Source organism: Rattus norvegicus, chromosome 8 (genome assembly GCF_036323735.1).
Source record: "Rattus norvegicus strain BN/NHsdMcwi chromosome 8, GRCr8, whole genome shotgun sequence".
Classification (NCBI taxonomy): Eukaryota; Metazoa; Chordata; class Mammalia; order Rodentia; family Muridae; genus Rattus; species Rattus norvegicus.
Genome location: NC_086026.1, coordinates 36,696,789 through 36,723,405, shown reverse-complemented (window position 1 = coordinate 36,723,405; position 26,617 = coordinate 36,696,789).

Genomic DNA, 26,617 nt, shown 5'->3' with positions numbered 1-26,617 from the left:
AGCAGCCATTCAATCTGAAGATAAGGGCTATGCTTGTGGTAGGCAGGAAAGACTATGTGTCTCAGGTGGCAAGAGAGATGAGAGAGCTAATGTCAGGCTATTTGGGACCAAGGCTTCGAAGAACAGACAAGAAACCCCAAGGAATGAGGCCAAAGTAATTTGATTCACTGGAAGCTGTGTCCCGGTGATTTCCTTATTTGTATATCAACCTACTCCAGCATTCTCTGTAATACCACCACAGAAAAGTATGTCTCGATTTACTGGCTGTGTGTGACAGAAAGGCCAGTCTGTGGGGAAACTGTTCAACTCAGGGGGGAAGAGCCATGTTAACAGCAAGAAGTGGACAGACTGCTGGGAAGGCTAGATAGTGTCTCTGTGAATCCCCAAATACAACTTGGAACGACTCCATGCTGCATCTTCCCAAGGCCCCACAGCATGGCCCCAGGGCAGAAGAGGGAGGAATCAGGAGAGAAATGGCTCTTTCAGGACTTAGAGAAAAAAGTCATTAGGGGAACAAAGCTATTTGGAACCCAGATCTCCTGTCTGCCAGTGGCTGCCTGTTGTCTGAGCTCACGGTGAGAACATCGGGAAACCACACCATGAGCGATGCCCCACAGAGATGCCTGCAGCCAGGAGCTGAGTTCCAAGCCTTCTGTGCTTGTGTCAGATGGGGAAACAAAGAACTTTGCTGAAATGCCTCCTGGGAACTTTTCAGATGTGGGGCTGGAAGGCAGCATCTGAACAGGAAGGCCGAATAGACTTGAGAGCCAAGACAGGCTTCAGCCACCATGACAGCTTGCCCTCTTCACAGCTACATCCAACACCTCACTTCTGCCTCAGCAAAGGCCGATCCCGGCTAGTGAGTCAGCTGCTTCCCTCTGTGGGGTTACTAGAGCAGTCTGGTGATAGGAGGTGAGCGGGGTGGGGATATGGGTTCCCCAGGTTTGTTCTGTGACTAGCTAGGGGTTCCTAACTGGTGGCAGTGCTGCAGCTTTAAGCCAGCTGATTTCCCAAGTTGCAGAGCAATGGTGCGTGTATGGTTAAAGTAATTCCTGATCTCATGGCAACCAGTGTTTGTTTTCTGGAGTGCATTTTCTTGGAATGGACATATCTTGAAAGATGACAACAAGTGTTATATCAAGACTACGTGTGCACATGTCAGATTTGGGGGGTGGTAACATTAAATCGAAAGGCTTAAGATGAGAATCTAACAGACTTGGGGGGGAAGAATCTAATAGACTATTTACTGCAAGATAATTTAAAGGCTCTACTACGCTAGTCTAGAGTATAGGGCTTCAAAACTATTTGGTCAAAATCTATATAAAAAGACAAATTTATGTATAACTCAAGAGTTTCATAAAACAATAGTATACTGATTCTGGTATCTCTTACTCTATTTTATTTGAACACATTCATTAGGGCTCAACAATTTTCTGGACAGTAATTGTTTTTGACTTGTAATTTGAAAACACTGGTGTACAAATCTCTACAAGGCGATGAGGGCAGAGTATTTAGTTGCCATGAAATTCTTCCTGGTATAGAGAAGATCCCACAGGACTGGAACCTATAAAACCTGGTTCGGGATATGTAGAGAAAGTACACACCTTTTCTTTTATAGTACGACAGCTGAGGACCAGAAAGAGCACATTACTTGCACGAATCATAAATTGGTGTCAGGGCAAATCTCCAAACACAAGTGATCCAACACTGAGACTGGCTCGCTTTTACATATTAATACCATCTTCTTAAGTATTGCTTTGAAAATCAAGCTATGCGGTCTAATGGGAAACCCATAGGCTTTGGAAGGTGGTCTCCATGCTGGTCCGTCAAGTAGTACATGCCAGAGAGCCAAATAGGAAGAAGTGACACAGGACTGAGACGCCTTGCCTCTCTGTGGCCATTCACTTCCCACATATACACACAATTACCTGTGATATGAATCAGACCATGGTTAAATGACATCACCATTAGAGGAAACAGAAAACGGAGAGAGAGAGAGAGAGAGAGAGAGAGAGAGAGAGAGAGAGAGAGAGAGAGAGAAAGGAGGGAGGGAGGGATGGAGGGAGGGAGGGAGAGAGACAGAGAGGGAAGGGGAGGGAGAGAGGGAGCGAGGGGGAGGGAGGGTGGGAGGGAGGGGGAGAGAGAGAGAGAGAGAGAGAGAGAGAGAGAGAGAGAGAGAGAGAGAGAGAGAGTATCATAAGAGTGTGTCTTGGTGGGCTGTAAAGATTTTGGAAAAGATATCTGGTCATGGTGTCTCTTCACAGCAATAGAAATCCAAAGCAAGTCAAGATGTAAGAAACGTGTGTGAGAGGAAGAGAAATTGTGATCAAGACATGGAGGAGATCAGGTACAGAATGTTTAGGGAAGGCCACTGCTAGAGGAACCTCCATAATGAGAGGTAAAACTAGGAAGGTAGATTAGGTCTGGGATGCAGACTATAACACTAGTATTATTTTTAGGCAATGTGGGATAATAAAAATTATAAATGGATTATTCTCCTGGGCACTATTCCTAGCTAAGTTTTTAAGGTATACTTCAAGGTGGAATGCAGAAAGATAGACAGAAGAGACCCACTCATGAATAGACTTCAAGAGTTTAAACAAAGGAGAAGTCCAACCATTTCAGTAGTGTGGAAGTGATAAAGTTTGGTGCAGGAGGCAGTAAGGCGGAAGGGTGGGTCTTTGGGAGGTGATCTCACAGATAAAGAATGTATGCGCTGAAGACTATACGGCAGGAAAGTAAGCAGATAATAAAAATACATACAAGTTTCGAGTGCAGCTCTGAGCGGAAGCGATGCTGAAGTTTAGGCTACAAGATACTGTTACACTTAAGAAAAATGAAAACTGGCATGTACTTGACTCCTTTCTGAGTTGAAAATTGCCCTCTGTTTAATCTGCTCATACTATGGGTGAGTAACTCTTTCTGTGGTCATGCCTGACTAAGTTCAGGAGATCTTTTTAACTTCTTTGGCATGAAGCCTCTGGCTCTGAGGTCTTCATACAATGGGATTCTTTTTTTTTTTTTTTGGTTGACAATAAACATCAGGGCCTTCCCTGAGCACCATGAGACATCTTGGCATTTCACTGTATTTCACCCTATCACAGGCTAATGATTGTAATAACATAAATGTCAGTGACTAGGAAACATGGTATGCAGTAAAGAACGTACAAGTCCTGAGACGTAAAGGTCACGAAAGGTTATCAAAAGTACATTTTCAAGAAAGAGGGAGGTGGGACAGTGGAAGGTTTTTAATATCAAGATGTTCACCAGTGTATGGATGAGCAATGATGACATGGTATATACACGGTAAAATATTACTCAAGATAATAAAGGATGAGATCATATCAAAGATAGCAACATGGATGGTATTGAGTGGACAGTATTGTGCTAAGTGAAGTAATTTAGATACCAAGGGCAGTATCAAATGCTTTTCTCATATGTTGATGTTATAAAGCCATTCTGAATGAACTGTAATGATTTTAAAGGTTAGGAGGAGTGGATGGGATGTGGGTATGGAGGAAGGTTGAGTAATGGGTGCCCAGTTAGATGTAGCATAACCATGGATGATTGTGCTTGGTGACAGACAGCCTGTAATTGTTTATCACTGACAAGAAGAAGGGGGCCCAAAGGCTCTAAGCACAGACTAATGATAAGAAGAGAAAACGTTACCATGATTTGATCAGTACAAATTGTATTCATGCAATACCACATTCTACCTTACAAACATGCATGTTATTATGCATTAATTACAATGTTTAAAAACCACTTAAGAAGATAGTACTGTTAACTACTTATTGTTCACTGCACTTGTATTGAATCTTCACATGTATTGGTTTAGTTAAAACAATAAAGAATGGAAATACTGGAGGGTGCCCCACATTACAGCAAGGCAGGCTATTTTTTCCATATTTGTCCTCTCTATATTTAAACTACTAAAATGATTCTTAAATGCTCATTTGAAAAAATAAAAAATTACATATTTTAAAGAGAAAACAAAGATAGATACTGAAAGGCTGAAAATAGACAACTATTACACCCGGGGGAAATCACGTGATACAAATAAATCTTTAATGAGTGCTGCCTAACATACAAATTCATGTTCATTTAAAATTGAGAAGTTACTCAAGTCAGGGCAACCTCTAAAATTACTGAAATAATTTAAAGCAGTTGAAGAACAACCTGGCTGGTGGGAGGAAACTAAAATTGTTCTTGTCAAGATTGTGAAAACTTCCATTTAAAATATAGTAACGTACTGTTTTTAGTTTATTCGGTCCTTCAACATTCTGGACCCTGTCAATCACTGTCTTCTTTTGGAAACTCATTATTTAAGCAAAATTTTAATGTATGTATGTGTGTTTGTCTGTGTGTGTATGTGTGTGTGTGTGTGTGAGAGAGAGAGAGAGAGAGAGAGAGAGAGAGAGAGAGAGAGAGAGAGAGAGGAGGAATAAAGGGAGGAATGAAGGAAGGGGGGATAGAGGGAGGGAGAAAAGGAGGGATGGAGGGAGGGAGGAGGGAGGGAGGGAGAATGAGAAAGAAATCAAGAGGATAACCAAGGATTCAGGTTTTTTTGAAGACCGAATCCCAGGAAACTGCAACACAGAAATAGACCAGTAGCACCCTTCAGAGTTGCCTTGGTGCCTTTACTGTTCATCAACTAGGTCTCTGCTTGACCTTTAACCCTGTCAAGTGTTTTACTGAATGGGTCAGCTTGGACATATGTGGAATCACGCATCATGTATTAGTCAGAGTTCTGTAGTGGAACAGGACCAAGAGAATGAATACATATCCCAAGAGGGGGAGTTTTAGGTTGGCTCACACAATTAGAGCTGGGCATTTCAACAATGACCCTCAGGATGTTGGAGGGGCAGAGATCCAAAGTGGCTTCTAGTCCACAAAGTTCGATGCCTTGACATACCCAAACTGATTCTGGAGGCTGGTCCAGTCCAGTCTGTGTTGGAAGATGTTAGAAGCTGCAGTCTTGTTCCAGTAAAGGAAGGCAGCTGTTGAGTAGACATCTGTTCAGGAAGAACAAGTAGCGAGGGACCCTTGGTTCGACTAGCCAGCAGCTGGATGGCGCTGCCCACTTTTGGAGAGGGTCTTATCCTCTTAGTTAATTCTTTCTTGGCTCCCTCAGGGACATACCCAAAACATTCCCAAAGGCCAGTCCTCCTCTGTGATGACAAATCCCACCAAGATGCCAATGTTAGCCAGCACAAACTCTGTGATCTTTTGTATCCAGATCTTAACGCTCAGTTGTTTGTCTGAGAGGATCATCCATGTTTTGTGTGTAGAAGTAGCTCATTATTCTCATCGCATGGTATTCCAATCCATTCATTTTTAAGTGTTAATAGGTACTTGAATTTTTTCCTTTTGGATCTATAGTGAATAGTGCTGCTGTGGACATTCTCACATCTACATTTTGACACTATCTATAGATATTTTTATTAGACATTTTCTTAGGAGTGGAAATTCTGGACTATATCCCTTCCAGTAAATATTACAAAGACAACTTTTCTGAGTGATTATAAGGTTCTACATTCCAACAACGTGTGTGGGATGGATCCTGTGGCTCCAGTTGTCACTAGCCTGTCATGCTTGTGTTTTCTGTGTAAGGCATGCAGTGACCATTGATTGTCTTTGGGCTCAGAGCTTCTTGCTAGCTGGTGGCATGGAATGCTTTCTATACGCACTAAATACCATAGCTTAGAGAAGAGGTGAATCAACTATTTTTCCTCATTTTAAATTTTTATCTTGTCAATTTAAAAGTATTGTTCACATTTTCTGAATATGAGTTCTTGACCATTTCTATATGTCACAAATACTTCTTTCTATTTTGTGCCTTTATTTTTTAATTTCTTATTATAAACACAGGTGATTAATTATAATTATGATTGATTTTATCAATATTTATATGGGTTAATGATTATGTTCTCTTAAAAATATCTGCCTAAATCAAAATAGTATTCATCTTATCTTATGCAAGATTTATATTTTTCTTTCACATTAGGAACTAAAACCAGTCTGGAGTTGACTACTATGTGTGGTGTGAGGCACCAAGTGAAATTTACTTTGTTTACCACTGATGCTAAGTTCAACACACACTATTTCTTGGAAATCTCACTTTTTTTCATTCCACCATAGTGTCATCCTTTAATAAACCAAATGAATCTAGTCATATAGATTTACCTTTGGGCTCTTTATCCAGCTCTTTTCTATACACTATGCTTCTTGATTAGTAAAGCATTGTACCGTATAGTAAATCCATCACTTAAGTTCATCGTTATTGTTCTGGTTTTTACATATCTTTGGTTGCTTTCAGCCCTTTACATTCCAGTAATCCATACATCAATTAGCTAGTTGTTAACACAATGTATCACAGAGACACTGGATTCAGTTGCATAGGACCTATGCATTAATTAGAGAAGATGTGCCATTCAGACATTATGAATAATCACTGTGAATAAATACACTATATTTGTGTTTTTTCTTAATTTCTCACAGTAATGATTTTTTTGTTTCTTAGGCAAATACATTATATAAATTTGGTTAAATTAATTCCCACATGTTTGATTATTTTTGTGTGAACATAGCTCTTCATGTTTGATGTTTCAGAGAGGTGTAAATGATATTTTCTACATTTTATAATCGTGCTATTTGTACTATATAGAATATAATTGGATTCATGTAATTAGTAGTGTATTCAAATTGTGGTGCCCACTAATAATGATAATAGTTGCTTTTTATCTATTACCTTAAACTTCTAAGCGCATCATTCATTATACTTCCTGTGAATGCTATGAATGGTCATGGCTTAATTTTTCTTTCCCAATAAAAGGCCTCCCCCTCTTAACTTTCTATATAGCTTATAGTTAAGGTGGTGGCAATGAATGTCCCTGCCATGTTCTTATTTTAAAAGAAAAATTTCAAATTCCATTAAAAGAAATGTATTGCCAGTTCATACAATTTTTGTCACAATTAAAAGCTCCCTTACATGCATGCTTTGTTTTATTTTCTATCATAAATAATTGTTGAATGTTATAAAATGCATTAGGTCTGGACACTGAAGCAATGCCTCAGAGTTTAAGAGTGCTTGTGGCTCGTCCAGAGGATCTCAGCTTGGTTCCCAGCAGCCATGATAACTGACTCATAACCACCAATAACTCCAGCTCCCACCCAGAATTACAACTCCCTCTCTGTCCTCCAGGGGCACTACATACATGTGGTATGCAGTCTCATGGACACACACACACACACACACACACACACACACACACACACACATCTTTAAAATGCATGAGAATGACATGGTAAAATATCATCCACTTAGTTTACAAAGTTTGTGAGTCATCACGTGGGTTCTGGAAACAGACCACAACCTCTGAAAACTGCATGCAGTTTTGAACCCTAATCCATCTTTCCAGCCCCATCTCTCCTCCTTGTGAGTGGGTTTAAGATGTATTTCATCAAGCACTGCAAAACTGGTCATAAGGAATTTAGCTATGTAATGACAAATTTTTGTATTTTCATTTTATTTAAAGAGTTATATATGGCTTTATGGAACTTTGTGTTTTGGCTAATACTATTCTTTTGCACTTGTTTGGAAAATCATATTTACCTTGCCACAGAGATAAGTGGTTGATCTTTAGAAAGAAAGAAAGAATGTTGAAATATCCTGTGTAACTTAGGGATCTTAACGCAGCTGAGAAGTGCTATTGGTCTCAAGAAATTGCTTTGATCCAGTCTGCTTATTGAGCATATAAGGAGTGTTTGGTTGTTGTTTTGTTTTTCTAGTTAAAGGATTTATGTTGGGTATACTTGGGAGGTAAAGAATCCTGTGTTTCCCAACTTTCTAGTTCTTTACTTGAACAACTTTTTCTTTTACTAACTTTTTTCATATAGTATATTTTTATTAATTTCTCCTCCAAAAATGCATTTTATTGAATTTTTATTTACATTTCAAATGATATCCCCTTTCCCAGTTCCCATCATTAAACCCCCTATCCCATCCCTCTCCCCCTTCTTCTATGAGGGTGTGCCCCCACTCATCCACCCACCCCTTCCCACCTTCCTGCCCTGACATTCCCCTACACTGGAGGATCAAGCTTCCAGAGGACCAAGGGCTTCTCCTCCCATTGGTACCCAACAAGGCAATCCTCTGCTTCATATACAGCTGGAACCATGGGCCTGCACATTTGTACACTTTGGATGGTGGTTTAGTACCTGGGAGCTCTGGTTGGTTGGTGTTGTTGTTCTTGTGGGGTTACAAACCCCTTCAGTTCCTTCAATCTAAATGCTCCAATGGGGACCCTATTCTCAGTTCAATGGTTGGCTGCTAGCATTCGCCTCTATATTTGTCATTCTCTGACAGAGCCTCTCAGGAGACAGCTGTATCACGCTTCTACAGCATGTACCTCTTGGCATCCCCAACAGTGACTGGGTTTGGTGGCTATATGTATATGGGGTGGATCCCAGGGTTGGGCAGGCTCTGAATGGCCATTCCCTCAGTTTCTGCTCCAAACTTTGTCTCCATGTATCTTCCTATGAATATTTTTGTTCCCTCTCCTCAGGACTGAAGCATCCGCACTTTGGTCATTCTTCTTCTTGAGCCTCGTGTGGTCTGTGGATTTTATCTTGAGTAATTTGAACTTTTGGGCTAATATCCACTTGTCAGTGAATGCATACCATGTGTAGTTTTTGTTGTGATTGTGTTACTTCACTCAGGATGATATTTTCTAGTTCCTTTCATTTGCCTATGAATTTCATAAAGTCATTATTTTTGATAGCTGAGTAGTACTCCATTGTGTAGATGTACCACATTTCTGTATCCATTCCTCTGTTGAAGGACATCTGGGTCCTTTCTAGCTTCTGGCTATTATAAATAAGGCTGCTATGAACATAGTGGAGCATGTGTCTTTGTTATATGTTGGGGCATCTTTTGGGTATATGCTCAAGGGAGGTATAGCTGGGTCTTCAGGTAGTACTGTGTCCAATTTTCTGAGGAAACTCCAGACTGATTTCCAGAGTGATTGTACCAGTCTGCAATCCCACTAACAATGGAGGAGGGCTCCTCTTTCTCCATATCATACCCAGCATCTATTGTTATCTATCTGAGTTTTTATCTTAGCCATACTGACTGTTGTGAGGTAGAATCTCAGGGTTGTTTTGATTTGTATTTCCCTGATGACTAAGGATGTTGAACATTTCTTTACGTGGTTCTTAGCCATTCCATATTCCTCAGTTGAGAGTTCTTTGTTTAGATCTGTACCCCTTTTTAATAGGGTTATTTGATTCTATGGAGTCTTGAGTTCTTTGAATATATTGGAGATTAGCCCTCTATCAGATGTAGGATTGGTAAAGGTCTTTTCACAATCTGTTTGTTGCTATTTTGTCCTAATGACAGTGTCCTTTGCCTTACAGAAGCCTTTTGATTTTATGAAGTTCCATTTGTCGATTCTTGATCTTAGGGCATAAGTCATTGCTGTTCTGTTCAGGAAATTTTCCCCAGAGCCCATGTGTTCGAGGCTCTTCCCCACTTTTTCTTCTATTAGTTTGATTGTATCTGGTTTTATGTGGAGGTCCTTGATCCACTTGGACTTGAGCTTTGTACAGGGTGGTAAGAATGGATCAATTTGTGTTGTTCTGCATGCTGACCACCAGTGAAACCAGCACTATTTGTTGAAAATGCTAACTTTTTCCACTGGATATTTTTTAGCTCCTTTGTCAAAGACCAGGTGATCATAGGTCTATGGGTTCATTTCTGGGTCTTCAGTTCTGTTCCATTGATCTATCTGCCTGTCTCTGTACCAACACCATATAGTTTTTTTCTTATCACTATTGCTCTGTATTACAGCTTGAGGTCAAGGATAACGATTGCTCCTGAAGTTCTTTTATTGTTGAGGATAGTTTTCTCTATCCTGGGAATTTTGTTTTTCCAAATGAATTATAACTCTTTGACCTCGTTTTGTCGCCTGATTGCTCTGGCTAGGACTTCAAGTACTATATTAAATAGGTCTGGAGAGAGTTGGCAGCCTTGTCTAGTCCCTGATTTTAGTGGGATTGCTTCAAGTTTCTTTCCATTTAGTTTACACTTGATCTTAGCCAAAAGGCCGAGAAGTGATTCCATTTAGTTTAATGTTAGCAACTGGTTTGCTATATATTGCTTTTACTATGTTTAGGTATGGGCCTTGAATTCCTGATCTTTCCAAGACTTGAAGGGATATTGAATTTTGTCAAATGCTTTCTCAGCATCTAATGAGATGAACATGTTATTTTTTACTTTGAGATTGTTTATATAGTAGAAAACATTGATGGATTTCCACATATTCAACCATTCCTGCATCACTTGGATGAAGCTTCCTAGATCATGATGGCTGATTGTTTTGAGGTGTTCTTGGATTCAGTTTGCGAGAATTTTATTGAGTATTTTGAAATTGATATTCGTGAGGGAAATTGGTCTGAAGGGCTCTTTCTTTGTTGAGTCTTTGTGTGGTTTTTGCTATAAGTGTAATTGTGGCTTCATAGAAGGAATTGGGTTGTGTTCCTTCTGTTTCTAGCTTGTGGAATAATTTGGACAGTATTGGTATTATGTCTTATATGAAGGTTTGATAGAATTCTGCAATAAACCCATCTGTTCCTAGGTTTTTTTGTTTTTTGTGGTTTTTTTGAGACTTTTAATGACTGCTTTTACTTTTTAGGAGTTATGGGACTTTTAGATGGTTTATCTGACTTCAGTACCTGTTAGTTGTCTAGTAAACTTTCCATTTCCTCCAGATTTTCCAGTTTTGTTGAGTATAGGCTTTTGTAGTAGGATCTGATGATTTTTTTTAAATTTCCTCAGTTTCTGTTGCCATTTCTTATTTTGTTAATTTGGATACTCTCTCTGTGCCCTCTGGTTAGTCTGGATAAGTAAGGATTTATCTGTGTTGTTGATTTTCTCAAAGAATTAGTTCCTGGTTTTGTTGATTCTTTATATAGTTCTTTTTGCTTCTACTTGGTTGGTTTCATCCCTGAATATGATTATTTCCTGCCATGTGCTCCTCTTGGGTAAATTTGCTTCTTTTTGTTCTAGACTTTCAGGTGTACTGTCAAGCTGCTAGTGTAGGCTCTCTCCAGTTCCTTATTAGAGGCACTCAGATGTATGAGTTTTCCTCTTAGCACTGCTTTCCTTGTGTCCCATAAGTTTCAGTATATTGTACCTTCATATTCATTAAATTTTAAAAAGTCTTTAAATTCCTTCTTGACCAAATTTTATCATTGATTAGAGCGTTGTTTTGCGTCCATGTGTATGTGGGCTTTCTGGGTTTTTGTTTGTTTGTTTGTTTGTTTTGTTTTGTTTTTTTTTTTTCGTTATTGAAGATGAGCCTTAGTTCATGGTGATCTGATAGGATGCATGGGATTATTTTAGTTTTCTTATGTCTGATGAGGCCTGTTTTGTGGCAGATTATATGGTCAGTTTTGGAGAAGGTACCATGAGGAGCTGAGAAAAAGGTATATTCTTTTGTTTTAGGATGTAATGTTCTATAGATATCTGTTAAATCCATTTGTGTTCATAATTTGTGATAGTTTCTCTGTGTCTTTGTTTAGTTTCTGTTTCCACAATCTGTCCATTAATAAGAGTAAGGTGTTGAAGTCTCCCACTATTATTGTGAGGTGCAATGTGTGCTTTGAGCTTTAGTAAGGTTTCTTTTATGTATGTAGGTGTTCTTGCACTTGGAGTATAGATATTCAGGATTGAGAGTTCATCTTGTTGGATGTTTCCTTTGACGAATATGAAGTGTTCGTCCTTATCGGGTTTTTTTGATAACTTTTGGTTGAAAGTCTATTTTATTTGATATTCGAATGGCTACTCCAGCATTTTTCTTGGGACCATTTGCTTGGAAAACTGTTTTCCCGCCTTTTACTCTGAGGTAGTATCTGTCTTTGTCACTGAGATGTGTTTCCTGTATGCAGCAAAATGCTGGGTCCTCTTAATGTATACAGTCTGTTAGTTTATGTCCTTTTATTGGGGAATTGAGTCCATTGATGGTGACAGATATTAGGGACCAATGATTGTTGTTTTCTGTCATTTTTGTTGTTAGAGGTGGAATTGTGTGTGGCTATCTTCTTTTGAGTTCGTTTAAATGAGATTGCTTTCTTGCTTTTTCCAGGGTGTAGTTTCCCTCCTTGTGTTAGAATTTTCCATCTATATCCTTTGTAGGGCTGGATTTGTGGAAAGATATTGTGTAAATTTGGTTTTGTCATGGAATATCTTGTTTTCGACATCTATGTTAATTGAGAGATTTGCTGGCTATAGCAGCCTGGGCTGGCATTTGTGTTCTCATAGGGTCTGTATGACATTTGCCCAGAATCTTCTGGATTTCAAAGTCTCTGGTGAAAAATCTCGTGTAATTCTGATAGGTCTGCCTTTATATGTTACTTGACATTTTCTCTTACTGCTTTTAATATTCTTTCTTTCTTTGGTGCAGTTAGTATTTTGACTATTATGTGACTGGAGGAATTTCTTTTCTGGTCCAATCTCTTTGGCTTCTGTTGACTTCTTGCATATTTATGGACATCTCTTTCTTTAGGTTGGGAAAGTTTTTTTTCTATAATTTTGTTGAAGATATTTTCTGGCCCTTTAAGTTGGGAATCTTTGCTCTCTTCTATACCTATTATCCTTAGGTTTGATCTTCCCATTGTGTCCTGGATTTCCTGGATGATTTGGGTTAGGATCTTTTAGTGTTTTGCATTTTCTTTTACTGTTGTATCAATATTTTCTGTGGTATGTTCTGCCTCTGAGATTCTCTCTTCTATCTCTTGTATTCTGTTGGTAATGCTTGCATCTGTGTCTCCTGATCTCTTTCCTAGGTTTTCTATTTCTAGGAATGTCTCTCTTTGTGATTTCTTTATGATTTCTATTTCCATTTTTAGATCCGGGAAGGTTTTGTGGAATTCCTTCACATGTTTGGTTGTTCGCCTGTTTTCCTGTAATAATTTAAGGGACTTTTGTGTTTCCTCTTTAAGGGCTTCTACCTGTTTACCTGTGTTGTCCTGTATTTCTTTAAGGGAGCTATTTATGTCCTTCTAACATCCTCATGAATTGTGATTTTAAATCAAAATCTTGCTTTTCAGGTGTGTTTGGGGTATCCAGGGCTTGCTGTGGTGAGGGAACTGCATTCTGATGGTGCCAAGTGGCCTTGGTTGCTTAGGTTCTTGCCCTTGCCTCTTGCCATCTGCTTATCTCCTGTGTTAGCTGGTCTTGCTGTCTGTGACAGTGGCTTAACCCTCCTGTAAGCAAGCCTGTGTGTCAGCAACACTGGAGACCAGCTTTCTCCCAACAGGATCTGTGCTCTCAGGATTTTCTGCACTTCTGAGAATCTAGCTCTCTACCCATGGGGTCTGGGTACAGAGAGGTGTATCAGTACCAGGTGCAGGCAGAAACTGGAAGGATCCTTTCCCAGACTGCTCCTCAGTTCATGTGTCCAGAGGGCTCTAGGCAGGTTCCTTACAAGCCAGGAATGTGAGCAGGAGTGGTGATCTCACCTGTGCTGTCAGGATTGTCCTCACTGCTGAGAATCCAGCCCTCTACCCATGGTATCTGGGTACAGAGATTCACGTTTGTTTTTATTTGCATGTGCATGTATGTGTATTGCACGTGTGTGCGTGCAGTGTTCTCAGAGGCCAGAAGAGGGTTTTGAATTCTCTGGAACAGAAAAGACTGCAAAATCTTTTGTAAGCCACCTCATGGATTCTGGGAATTGAACCTCTCCCTTGCAAAAGCAACCAGTGCTCTTAAGTACTATGTCTTCCTATCATAGTGAACATATTAACTATTCTTTTAAATACGTTTCTAAAGTCCTCAGGCAGATCTACTTTGTTTTAAATTTTTAGCACATTTTTACCCTTTTGGTTTTGTCTATTAATGTATTTGGTAATTTAACAGAATACCTGACATCTAACATAAAGACATTGAAGAGTTGTGGATGATGTCATTCTTTTCTGTAATAATTCACCATATTCTCTGATAGCTGTAAGAATCGAAATAGTTCAATCACACAAGGGGACTGACAAGGGCAGATTTCCAAAACCAATAAGCTTCTGGGTTCTTACTTCAAGAGTACAGCCTTTAAGACTCGGAGGTCTGGAATAAAAGAGAAGCCCTAAAAATCTTCATTCCATGAATGACTATGTGGGTGAATGTTAAAGGAGAAGATGAAGTAACTCAAATGGACGCCCCCCCCCAAAGAAACATTTCAAGCCATATATTAGATTCATGAACTAGAGAATAAAGGATCATAAATGGCAGAAATTATGTAAGCTACAGAATTTGTACTACGTATTACCAGTAGCCAAGATGACCATTGGAGCAGTTGATGGGGTGAGGATACATAGAAATTGAGTAAAGGCTGACCATAGGTTCTTTTCCAATTAAGTAGTGTTGGGTAATCTAACTGCTAACTTATACTACAAGCTTAAAAGCATTGATCTATGAGTGAGAGGTGTGGAGGAAAAGATTTCAAGTTATCTTCCGGCCTAAAGGCAGGGAAGTGCAGTATGCAAGCCAGCTGCTGAGAGTAGCATCTGATGTGTAGCAAGTGAAATTTGGATCAAATAAACAAAACAAGACAGACTTGAAAAATTCTTCCCTTTGAAAGCCAGATATGACTTAGCTTTCCTGTGAAATTCAAAGGGATGTTGAATGAACAGTCACAAGAATTAAGCTTTTGTAAGAAATAATTTTGCTTTCGGTTCTATGTTTTGTGGGAGGAAGCTCTCCATCTGTTGTCTTTCCCATTCATCTTCTTGGATCCTTCATTATCCCAGGGCCACAAAGCACAGTGACAACACATTCCTTTAAAAAATATTTTCTTCAAGTTTATAATATAAATTTATCATTTTTCCTCCCTTTTGTCTCTCCAAAGCCTCTTATGTACTCCCTTGATCTCTTTAAAATTCATAGCCTCTTTTTTTCAATTGTTGTTATATCTATATACGTAAACACAACCTGTTCAGTCTATTTAATGTTACTGGTATGTATACATTTTCAGGGCTGATCATTTCATATTGGATAACCGATTGATGTGTTCTTTTCTGGGTGAGACTATTGCTCTTGCTCTCCGAATTCCTTAGGTGCCTATAGTTCTTTGTCTAGGGTTGAGGCTTCAAAGGCTTTCCAGAGTTGACTTGGATATATCTGTTGGTGTCATGCCTGTTAAGATCATGTTTAGGCAGCCATGTTGGTGGGAGTTTAGGGGTGTAGCTTGTGATATTTCTAGGTAGTACAATATAGCAAGTTCCCCATTCTTCTGACCCTTACAAGTGGGACTCAACCTCACTTCCACAATGATCCCTAACCTTTAGGTCCAGTTTGTTATAGATGTAGCAGTTGGGACTGACCTCCAAAACTCTGAAGTTTGACTGGTTGTGATTTCCTATAGAGACCTCTACCATTTTGCAAAAAGAAATTTTCATGTTGAGAGGTGAAGACACTTACCTCTGGGTGTAAGTACAAATGGTTATAATGAAATTAGGAATTAATAGTGTTTGAGAAAAGTAGGTATAGTGGTTTAAATGAGAATGGCCTTATTTGTAGGCTGATATATTTGAGTGCTTGGCTCCCAGTTGGTGGAATTATTTGGGAAGAATTTGCCTTGAGCTTGGGAATCATGATGCAAGCTCTCAGCTACTATTTCAGTGTCGTGCCTGCCTCCCTGCCTGCCACCATGTTCCCTGCCAGGATGGCCATAGATTTACCCTCTGAAATTGTAGAGCCTCAAATAAACTCTTTATGCTATATGTTGCTTTGGTCATGTTGTTCCTTTACAGCTATTAAAGTAACTAAGACCATAGTAGTTTTAGGTTTTCTTCTAAGAACCATGACTTTACTAGTCCTTCATAACTGTGTATATTTCCAATACAGGGAGTGTGATTTCTTTCTTGTTGATTGGGTCATGTGTACAAGTAGAGAACTGTTGGTTACTGTCAAGGTACCCTTAGGGTTACTGTGCCATGCATTGCAGTTGATTGGTTGCCAGAGCTTCCAGGGACTAAGCCACTACCCAAAGATTATACATGAACTGACCCTGGGCTCCAACTGCGTAGGTAGCAATGAATAGCCCAGTAAGAGCACCAGTGGAAGGGGAAGCCCTTGGTCCTGCCAAGACTGAACCCCCAGTGAACGGGATTGTTGGGGGAAGGGCGGTAATGGGGGAAGGATGGAGAGGGGAACACCCATGTAGAAGGAAAGGGGAGGGGCCAGGGGGATGTTGGCCTGGAAACCAGGAAAGGGAATGACAACTGAAATGTAAATAAGAAATACTCAAGTTAATAAAGATGGAGGAAAAAAAAGAATGTTTGTTGCATCCTTCCTTTGGAAGCTTGCATGGAGCCTTCTAGTACCTTGAAAGCTAATCCTCAGGGAGGAAGCTTTCAGGTCAGGACAATATATTTTTTACATAAGAAGTTATCTTCATTGGCTTTTTAGTACTTCCTCTGTAGGCTGTGACTCTTTTGAACATCTTGATTAAGCTATATTCCTGATCACTTACATTGTTCTTGGGTCATATCTGCATATTGATAAAACATATAAATCAGAGTCAAAGGCAGCAGTTGTCTGTGAGACTTAGCTATGGGTCTTGGGAATAATTCCATGCAGAATGTTAGTGAACCACATAAATCTGTTGATACTTAGGAATCTGTGATTTCATTTTGTGGATTTGTGTATATGCGTTAAGAAAAATATTCTATACAGTCCCTGTGATAGCTCAGGACTACAGTCAGGCCTGTCTGGAGGATGACAAAGCTGGGCTCTGTTATGGTTTCTACTGATGAATTTCAACATGAATCATGGCAGCACAGTACAGGAGCCTTGTAGATCCTAGAGTCTGTAATGGATGTTTCTAATTCTCATAAAAATATTGAACAAATATCAAGGAAAGATGTTTTACATCCTGATGCTAATGCAGAGGGTCATTACATTGTTATTAGAGACAATCAAGATGATTTAGAAAAGACCTTTGACAAGAGTACACACCTGCCTGAATAACACACACTGTTTATTACCCTTGCTATTAATTAGACTAAGGAGAAGGACTAATGGAGTGTCTGTCTACTCCAAAGAGTTCTAAGACGAGAAAGCCCAGACTTAGACTGTATGGGGACTTCCTCATGGATATCAGGTACTGGACACCCAGATTCAAGAGCCTTCAACCTCTCCCTTCAGCCTGACCTGCCTCTTCTCCCATATTTCTACTTAAACAAGTTCTAGTAACAACTTTTATACTGCTGTGATGTATCCTTAACACAACGTGGATATCGGAGGATTCTTTTTTTTTAACCACCCTCTATTGTATTGTCTTCCTAATAAGATGCTCTTTCTCGGTCTCCATCTCAGCCTATCTGTTTACTTTTCTGTCTGTCTCTCTGTCTCTCTTTGTGGGTATGTGTAGGTGGGGGGAGTGGGTGTGTTCACATTTGAGTAGGTGAGCAGGTTGCACACTTCTGTGGAGGTCTAAAGAAAGTCTGTTGTTTTTCAGATACCATAGATATTTTCCTTGAAGCAGGCCCCTCATTGGCCTGGAACTTGATGAACAGGTCAAGCTGTACTGCCAAAGAGCCTCAGAGACCCTCCTACCCTCCTTACCTCATTCCCCAGCATTGGTATTAGAAATGCACCCCACAATGCCAGCCATTTTAAATGTAGTTTCTTGGGTTCAAACTCAGGTTCTTGTGAAAGCCAGATATTTGTCTCACCAGGCTACCTCCCCAGTCCACTTTTCTTCATTTGCTAAAATAATTTTTGCATCCCTCTCTCAATTCCTCCCAGATCCTTTCTGCTTCCACTCCATGCCCTTTCTTGCTCTCTTTTGAAAGCAAAGAAGCAAATAAATATAAAATTAAAAAAAAAAAAGAAAAACAACAACACACTCACACAGAGAGACCATAAAACCACAATATATGCAAAAGACCAGTAAGATGCACAAGACCTGGACAGTTTCAAGCTAGACAGTGTCCCTGGTGCTCAGAGGGGAAAGCCTGAGGTCCTCAGGCTCCTCCCACCCCTAACCGAGATGTTGTCTGCAATTGACACCGACTGCAAAGGAAAAATTAGTTTTCTCTGATGGAGTCTAACTTGGTCTATTAACCACAGTTAAAGGTAGGTCCCATGCCCAGCAATAAAGAGCCAACACAAAACAAATGCAATGCTATTTTTTGTAGGCTTTCTTGTCTCAAAAAGCCTTTCCTAATTAGCTTGTACTGTAGTTACCTCTCCCACAAGCCCGTTCACAGCTAGGCTTTCTGTCACGCTATCACTGACCTCTTGAGCACTGCTGTAAGAACCTGAGTATTATTTCCTGCCTGAGTTTCTTCAGTCTCATTCACAGTAGAGTTGTTTATTGTTTGACTTTCTTTTCCTTCTCTTAACTATAGTTTATTCATGGGCCTGGCTTCAGGTCTTGCCTGGATGACTGTGAATATCAACACCAGTCACTGTAGCCTACACTCACTAATGCCTTTGAATTGTAGCAAGTGTTAAATGCATTATCTATTCTAACACTAACAAGGGTTCAGTTTATGGTGCTTGGAAGGAAGATACTGAAGCTCGTGGAGGTAATGTGCTGGCTGTCATCAGTGGATAGTTGGGGAGGAGAACTCCTGCCTCTTCCCTGGCGTGTCTTCTTGTTGGTGACCATAGGAAAACTTCAAACTTGGATGTCCCAGCAAATTGCTCTTGTCTTTAGTTACAAAACAGACTCTCATTCTGGACTCCGTATTGGGTCTAAAATTCTACATTTCTTTTAAAAAGGAAGAAAGAAAAAGAAAAGAAAAGAAAACTGTGTAGTGGAATGATGCAGCTTTTCCTGGACCTCCATTGGGAGGCTAAAGCCAGATGGAACTCTTTCTCCCTTGAGGAGAGACAATGTGGAGCATGGAAGAGGCGCATGGATGGTGTGTTTCCAGTTATCCAAAATCTGACACTGGCCTTCACTTTCTCTTATGGCATTTTCTCTGTCCCCAAAGGGAAACTAATTCAGTATTCTCTCTTCACTTTCATTTAAATAGATAGCCCCTGCGGACAGTACTCCAGGAGGCTTGCTCTCTGCCAGAGCCTCTGGCAGGCTATGGCCCCTCTGTTTTTCAGCAAACACCCCTGCATGAGGAGCTGCTCTGGGACAAGTGCCAAGCCTTTGATCTGCTTAGAAAGCCACTCTATTGTCTGCTTCAAAAATGCCCCGAGGCTGAGGCTGCCAGTTTCCCCAGTTGAGGCTTTAAACATATGATGGCCATTTATCTATTTTCGGTCCTTTCAAATTCCTGTTCAGTCTTGTGATTTGGGACAGGGGAGAGGGCAGAACCTGAATGGCCGATACTCACCATTCATTATCCAATAGATCTCTATTAAGCCAAAGAATTTTCCCCCCAATTGTTTCTTCCCTTCTAGGGATAAAGACCTCTTTTTTTCACCCATTCTGCCTCTGATCATTTCGCTGCCCTTTTCTGAAACTTCACTTTGTTGGCTCCGCTTTCTTTGAGGCAGAGATGATCAAAGCAGCCCTAAGGATGCTGGCAATTTTTACAATAAATAGTATTTTCTGGGTTATTTTTCATTCCCATTTTAATGCCGCTCGCTCACCCTGCTTGTTCTTCAAACTGTCCCTGTGTGTTTTCTACGGCTTTGTATCAAACAGAAAAGTCACTTCAGACTATACCACCGTACCCCAAACTCACCTTAACTTAAAGCTGCATCAGTAGGCTTCATTCTCCATAATGGTTTTCTCATTCTTTATTGTTATTTTTCTATTATTAATATTTCTGTTATTATTATCTTTCTCCTCCTCATAACTATTGGACTTTCTTGGTCCATTTTCTTGCTGGGGCCAAATTTGAATAAAATTAAGAAATTAAAGAATTTTTAAGGTTCATCATTTTGCTTCATCTGCGTCCTGCCTCACAGGTTTCTACAAACCCACAACACTCACTTGGCAGTTTTCTATGTCCCCACACTTCCAGCAACACTTTACTCTTTGTATTGGGCTGTTCATAAGTAAGGGTCAATTTCCGTCAATGGCCAAATTTTCTAACTTTGTGTGTGTGTGTGTGTGTGTGTGTGTGTGTGTGTGTGTGTGTGTGTGTGTGTGTGCAAAGTACAGTTTCAGAATCCTGTGCTTACTGACATGGACCTCTCCATTGCTCATAGATAGATTAGATTTATTCCATCCTTACAGATCAAATACCCGAAGGTCAGATTAAGCCACTGCCTTGGCCATGGACACACAACTAGTTAATACAGAAAGAAAGATTCAACCCTAATGCTCTGGTTGTGAAATCTCGGGTGTTACAGCAAACTCTGTCTTACTATGTGAGACACGGTGCATTTGATGTCCCTATGTGCCAACTAAGCTTCCGTGATTACTCTGTGCCCCATTTGGAGAGCACTACATTTCTAGTTCTCAGAGGTTTTGTTTTCTTTTGTTTTTTTCTCTTAGCAGAGGTAAGGCAAGCTTCTCCTGCTATAAATCAAAAGGTAATGCCATGTTTGTCCCCTGGGATATTGATGGAGTCACCTCTCCAGGCTTCCATATTACTGTGAAAACCTTGAGGGCAGGGACTATGGCTGATTCCATAAATCTCATGGCTGCCTTGGTCCCTGTGGCAACACAGGTACTCTTCAAAGGTCTCAAGAATCACTCCAAGACCCCTAGGCTATCTCAGACGGAGAAAGTGTAGGTAACCAAATGTGGCCATCTTCATTGGTGACTTGCTCCATCCCAGGCCTCTGGAATGTGTTCCAAATTCACCCAATCTCCACAACATTCTTTCTTTTTTCTGCACACTTTGGATACTTCTTTTCTTAAGGAGTCTGGCATATTCCATTTCATAGCTTCCTCTAGCCAAACTTTGCCTGTAGAAGGAGAAAGACAAATTTTAGTGTCTATGCAACTTTTGACAGCACAGAGCTGAGACACTCCCTCAACCCTTACTATTCCTCTTCCATTTTCAATTTGATACACTGTTCTAGTAAGAATAACCAGGCCTCAATTTGGCCCACCTGAGAAGTCAATCCCACTGGCTTTATGTCTTGTGTCTAGTCTCCTGGTCTAGTGGAATATGTCTGTTTGCTTTATAGTCTGAAGCTCTGGAGGAAGAATGGTGCCAGATCCAAATAACCTAACCCAAGGTTCTGGAATGGCTGATACCCATGGCTAGGTTTACCCTGTTAGATCCTTGGGATGCTACCTTATATTCAGAGAACAGGGTGCTTACTTACAAAGTTGTTATTTAGTGAGGCCCACAGGTACAATGTCAAACAGTAAACCTCAAGCATCATTATAGCTAAATAATCATTTAATAAACATTGGGTTCACTTCCTATTATTCCTTAAATTCCTCTCCCATCCCTGTTTTGTCTCTAGATTGTACTCTGAGGTGAGGGAGTAGAAATTCTTGCTAGTGTCTCAATATCAAGGCTGAGTGAGAGAAGAGGTGCCCCATGGAAACAGTTCAAGCAATCTGACACCCACAGTGAGTGGAAGAGACTGTGTCTCTCACTGGAAAATTCACCCTGCCTCATGAGAGAATGAGTTCTAGAACTCCAAGTGCAAATACATAGACATTTGAAAGCCTGTTTAACACAAAATACTGGAAATAATGATGATACTGTGCAAGTGATGGACAGGCTGTGCACAGGCTCTACGGCTGACCTCAGCTTCCCACTGCACAGCACCAAGGTGTCATGTTATTGGTGCTATAGAAAGTCAGATCAGCAATGAATCTTGCCATTGTAAGTAGTGCGTGTGTGTGTGTGTGTGTGTGTGTGTGTGTGTGTGTGTGTGTGTGCTATACTGGAGACTGAGCTTAAGCATAATGCATGACAGTCAGATGCTCTACCAGCCTACCCCAGGGTGGTAGAATCTTTTTGAGTCAGTTTCATATGCAGCCCAGACAGACTTTGAACTCACTTTGTAGCCCATGAAACCTTTGAACTTGTGGTCTTTCGGCTTTAGCCTCTGGAGGAACTGAGATTACTGGACTGCACGAAGGCATGGATTACATTTTATGTCTATTGTGCTAGCTACACTGCTAAGCAGTGGTTCGTGTTTATTTGGCAAAGCTGTCCTGTCAGAGCCCAAGGTCTGCAAATTGGCACTTCTATTGATCTGCTCATGACCATGAGATAGTTGAAACAGAACAGAAGCCGAGCTGTGTTTCCCAGCATCAAACTCCTGCTTGATTCCTAACAAAGTCTCAGCAAAGAGAACTGGGTTCTGGAAAGGGAGTTTCCAGTGTCTGGCAGAAAAGGACATTAGTCTAGAAGTAAAATGAACAAGGAAGTCAGGGGGAGTTGTTCCATTCGCTAGCAGAGAAGCATTGTCAAACTTCTTAAGCTTCTGTTTTCTTACCTATAAATTAGAGATAATAGCAGCCTGTTCCTCTCACAGGGATGGAGTGAGGAAACTTATATGTGCTGAATGTTTTGAAGATTATAAAGCACTGTGAAAATGCAAATTATTATATTTAGGGTGTTTTTTTCCACTTGGGGGATATTGGAAAAGGATAAAGTCAGTTTCTTTCTAGTAGAGCTTGTAAGCTGGCTGGGAACCCAACTGTTCATATGCAAAATTGGAAGGAATCTAAGGTTTAACTAGCAACTTAAGACAACAACAGCAAGTTTACAAGAGGGGATACAAAGAGATGGTAAAGCATATTCATTAAAACAGGGAGAGATCTGTTGCTTTCTCTGCACCTGAGCTGAACCCCTAACCTGCACACAGGCTTTCTAGCTGTGTGATCATGGACACTGATTTTCTGTGAGTCTTACCTTCTTTTTTTCTGTAAAACAGAGAATTTCTCCCACGCAATGCATTTGAGGTGTTAAATGACCGGAAATATATACAAAATACTTAATACTGTGTCTGGTATAGTGTCTATCAATAAACATTAATTAACAAAAAGCTGTGATTATATAATTTACTGGTAATCTCTCCCCCACTTCACTCGGTCTCCATCTCTTGGCCTTAGCCAATGGCTGTCTTTTAACATATTGAACCTGTCCCGAATGATCTTAGCCCACACAGGTTACTCCAAGCTCTAGATTAACCTTTTCCCAAGATGGTTATTGACAATTTGCCCTTAGTCTTTGCTCCTTGTCTTTTGCCTCGTTTCAGGTTTTCAATAACACTGGGCTCCTAAGCCTGAGGTTGCAAATGAGCTCTGAATCTTGATTCCTGACTGAAAATAGCTCCAGTTGGATTTTCCACCGGACTCAGAGAGAAGTAGGGAATAAGGTAAAGCAGAAAATGATGAAGTAGACTGGAAAATGGAGAATGCTGAGAAAAGTTCCCTCGATCGTCTGTAGAGTTCCTGCTACACCTGCATGACTATTATTCCTACATTTGGGGGAAATAACAAGGTGGCCATTTGCCTTAAGTTATTTTTATAATACTCTCTGTGTGTATGTATTTTATGTGCATATTCATGTTCATATGTATGTATGCATGCAGCCATGTAGCGGCCAGAGTGTACTTAGGTCTCTGCCTCTCCCAGTGTTAGAGTTTTCCATACATACTGCCTTCTCTAGCTTTTTTTTCCTGGAGCTGAGGACCGAACCCAGGGCCTTGTGCTTGCTAGGCAAGTGCTCTACCAGTGAGCTAAATCCCCAACTCATATCTAGCCTTTAATGCATTCTAGAGATCAGAACTCAGGTACACATGTTTATGGAGGCAACACTTGACTAAATAAACTATCTCCCCAGCTCCAGAATAATTATTTCCATTAAAAACAAACAAGCAAGAAATGTGCTTCCTATTTAAGCACTGTTATTTGGAAGCCATTTGTGATTGTTTTTCTTCCATGGAAATATAAGCAGTTTCACCCTGTAATCTAAAGTTAGAATTGTAGGAGAGCTGGACCATGGAAGAGGAGCTCTAACTGCTCTTGAGTGAAAATAATGGCTGTGGGCTGTGTTGATCCCATCTCTAGTATAAAAAGTTGTTTGCAGGTAATGGCAGTTGCTGTCTTTCTTGGCATCTCTCACCTATACCCTGTAGCTACTCAGGCTTCTCTGCCCAAGAATTTCTGTCTCTTACCATTCTGAATCCCCACCTGGATGGAGATAACAGTAGAACAATGGTTTCAGGCACAATGGTCAGTAGACCATAGAGCAGTTGTTCTCATCGTTCCTAAGGCTGTGGGCCTTTAATACAGTTTCCCATGTTCTGGTGATCTCCCCAACCATAAAAATATTTTCATTGCTACTTCATAACTGTACTTTCACTACTGTTATGAACTGAAATGAAAATAGCTGATATGTGACCTCTGTGAAAGGGTCCCCAAAGGGTCTGCCACCTATATGTTGAGGATCACTGGTGTAGAGACATCACAGGGATAGGTTTTGAATAGACCTACAGGATCTCAGTCTTAACCAACTATAGCCCCTTCTTTCTTTTCCCAGCCATTTCTGCAGAGTATTCAGTCTGGATGGTGGGATTTTCTGTTTGTTTGTTTCTCCTTCGGAGCTTATGCTCCTTTCTGATCTGTGGTTAGTTTATCTTGGCCTTTTCTCTTGCTCTTTCCTGTCTACTTCCTTCAATATAGGCAGAAATGTACCTCCACTCTTTTGCTCCAAGCTGGGTCCTATTACAGTGGTGGTCTTCTGTGGTCAGAAAGACCCAGACACACAGACAACACAGTGCATGGAGCTGAAGCTTAACCAGACCCTCAGGCAGGACAGAGTGCTGCCCACTTCTGTTCTCCAGAGGCCAGACATAGATTCATGTTAGCATCTTCTCTACCATCGTCTTCCTCCATATTTCCCCATAATGAAGATGAGTTTGTTCTCCGACCTATAAGATGCAGCAAAGCAATTGTCTTCCTACATTGACAACAGCTCGACCCAGTTTTCTAAGATAGGCTGCAGTCCAAGGGTTATACAACAGTAGCAACACACAAGTATCAGAAGACACCTGAGCTTAACTCTACACATCCCACATGCCCTGGAGAAAACCCCTTCTTTCTCAGCTGTCCCTTTGCAACGGAGCTAAAATTTGTCTTTGCCAAAAGGGTCCACAATGTTATAATCCACTCGGTCAGTGCCTAACACTTGGGGTGGGGTGGGGTGGGGGAACTTATGAGAGGTCCATATGTTTGGATACATAAAACAAGAAAGCAAAACTGCTCAGGGTTAGGATGCTTAATTATCATTTAAAAGTATTGTTTCAGACATTAAAATAATCATGGCTGCATTGTGAAAGCGGGACGCAACACTCATAGAAATCTGAAGATGAGACAGGCGACATCCCAAATTTTCCTGCTTGCTGTGTGTGGCTTCAGGGTTTCCCATGGACAGCCTCTGGGTAGAAGCTCCTTTCCCTTCTGGGCAGGTATTTCAAAGATTCAGATAATAAACAATGAAGCTTAAGTCAGAAAGAAGGGACAGAGAAAGTATAGGTGTAGAAAGCAGATCATTCCATCAGCTGCGGGTGGTCAATAGGGAAATTTCAATAATTCTTCTCTCTTTCACAATACACCTCTGCCCCTATTACCTTCAGCATCCCCAGCCAACCCCTCTTAGCAAATGAAAGCACACTTCAAGGGGAAAAAGACTGGGTGGCTGCAATTTATCGGGAGCTTGAGTGTGAGAGGCGGCTGTGCAGGGGTAATTTTCTTGAACTCTACGTTCCTGTTTCCTTTCTTCAATAATATGTTTTTTAGTCTTTGAAATTTTAAGTTTATACAATATATATTTTGAAATTGGCACTCTATAAGCTAGCCCTGTGTGAGAGGGGGGGCGGGGTTCTTGGTTAGCTGAGGTCAATTTCTTTATGTCCTACATTCCAAATGAGTGGTACCTTGAGGTAATACAGTATTATCTTGTTGTTATGGTGGGCAATCCTAATATCCCACGTTGTCTTGGGGGCCCTTTTGGGGTCTCCACAATCAAAATCTCATAGAGGTAGAGAGGTATCTCACATTTGATACTGAAATTTTCATTTATTAGCTAATGTCTTTTGGGAATGACATTGTTTACCATGAAGGGTACTTTTGTTCAAGTTCTTAAAACAAAACTGTATACTGTATTCTACTATCTTTTAAGTATGTTTACTTGGTTTGCATGATCAAAGTTTTGCATACAGCTTTTTAAACAATCTTCCTTCTAATTGAGCCCTATTTTCGCCCTCACCCCCTCTCCTCCTTGTTTGGCTCCTTCTATCCCAGCATCCCTCACCGCTTGTTTATTTATCTAGAAAATTGAGTTGCAAGTGTTTTTCTCAGGGAGATGGAGAATTAAATCTGCTTTAAGTGACTGCCTAAATTTGCTGGCCCTTCCCATATTCAAGACTGTAACTACCCTGGCTCTGCTCATAGCTTCCTCCACCTGTGTAACCTAGATTGGACTCTCACATCTCCACCAAGCACAGAGCAGCTAATGTGGGCTTTGAGACTGGCAGGAGTCCCACGCTTCCATTCATCGAAGGCTTTGTGAGTTTCATTCCATTCTCAGAAGAAAATCTAAACTCTACCCTGACCCTTGAGACAGGCCCTGGTGCTTCCTGCATCTTCTTTTCCCCCCTTCTCTGACAGGCCATGCTGTTTCCTGTGTTCTTAAACATGTCTCTGTCCTAAATATTCATGCCTGTCAG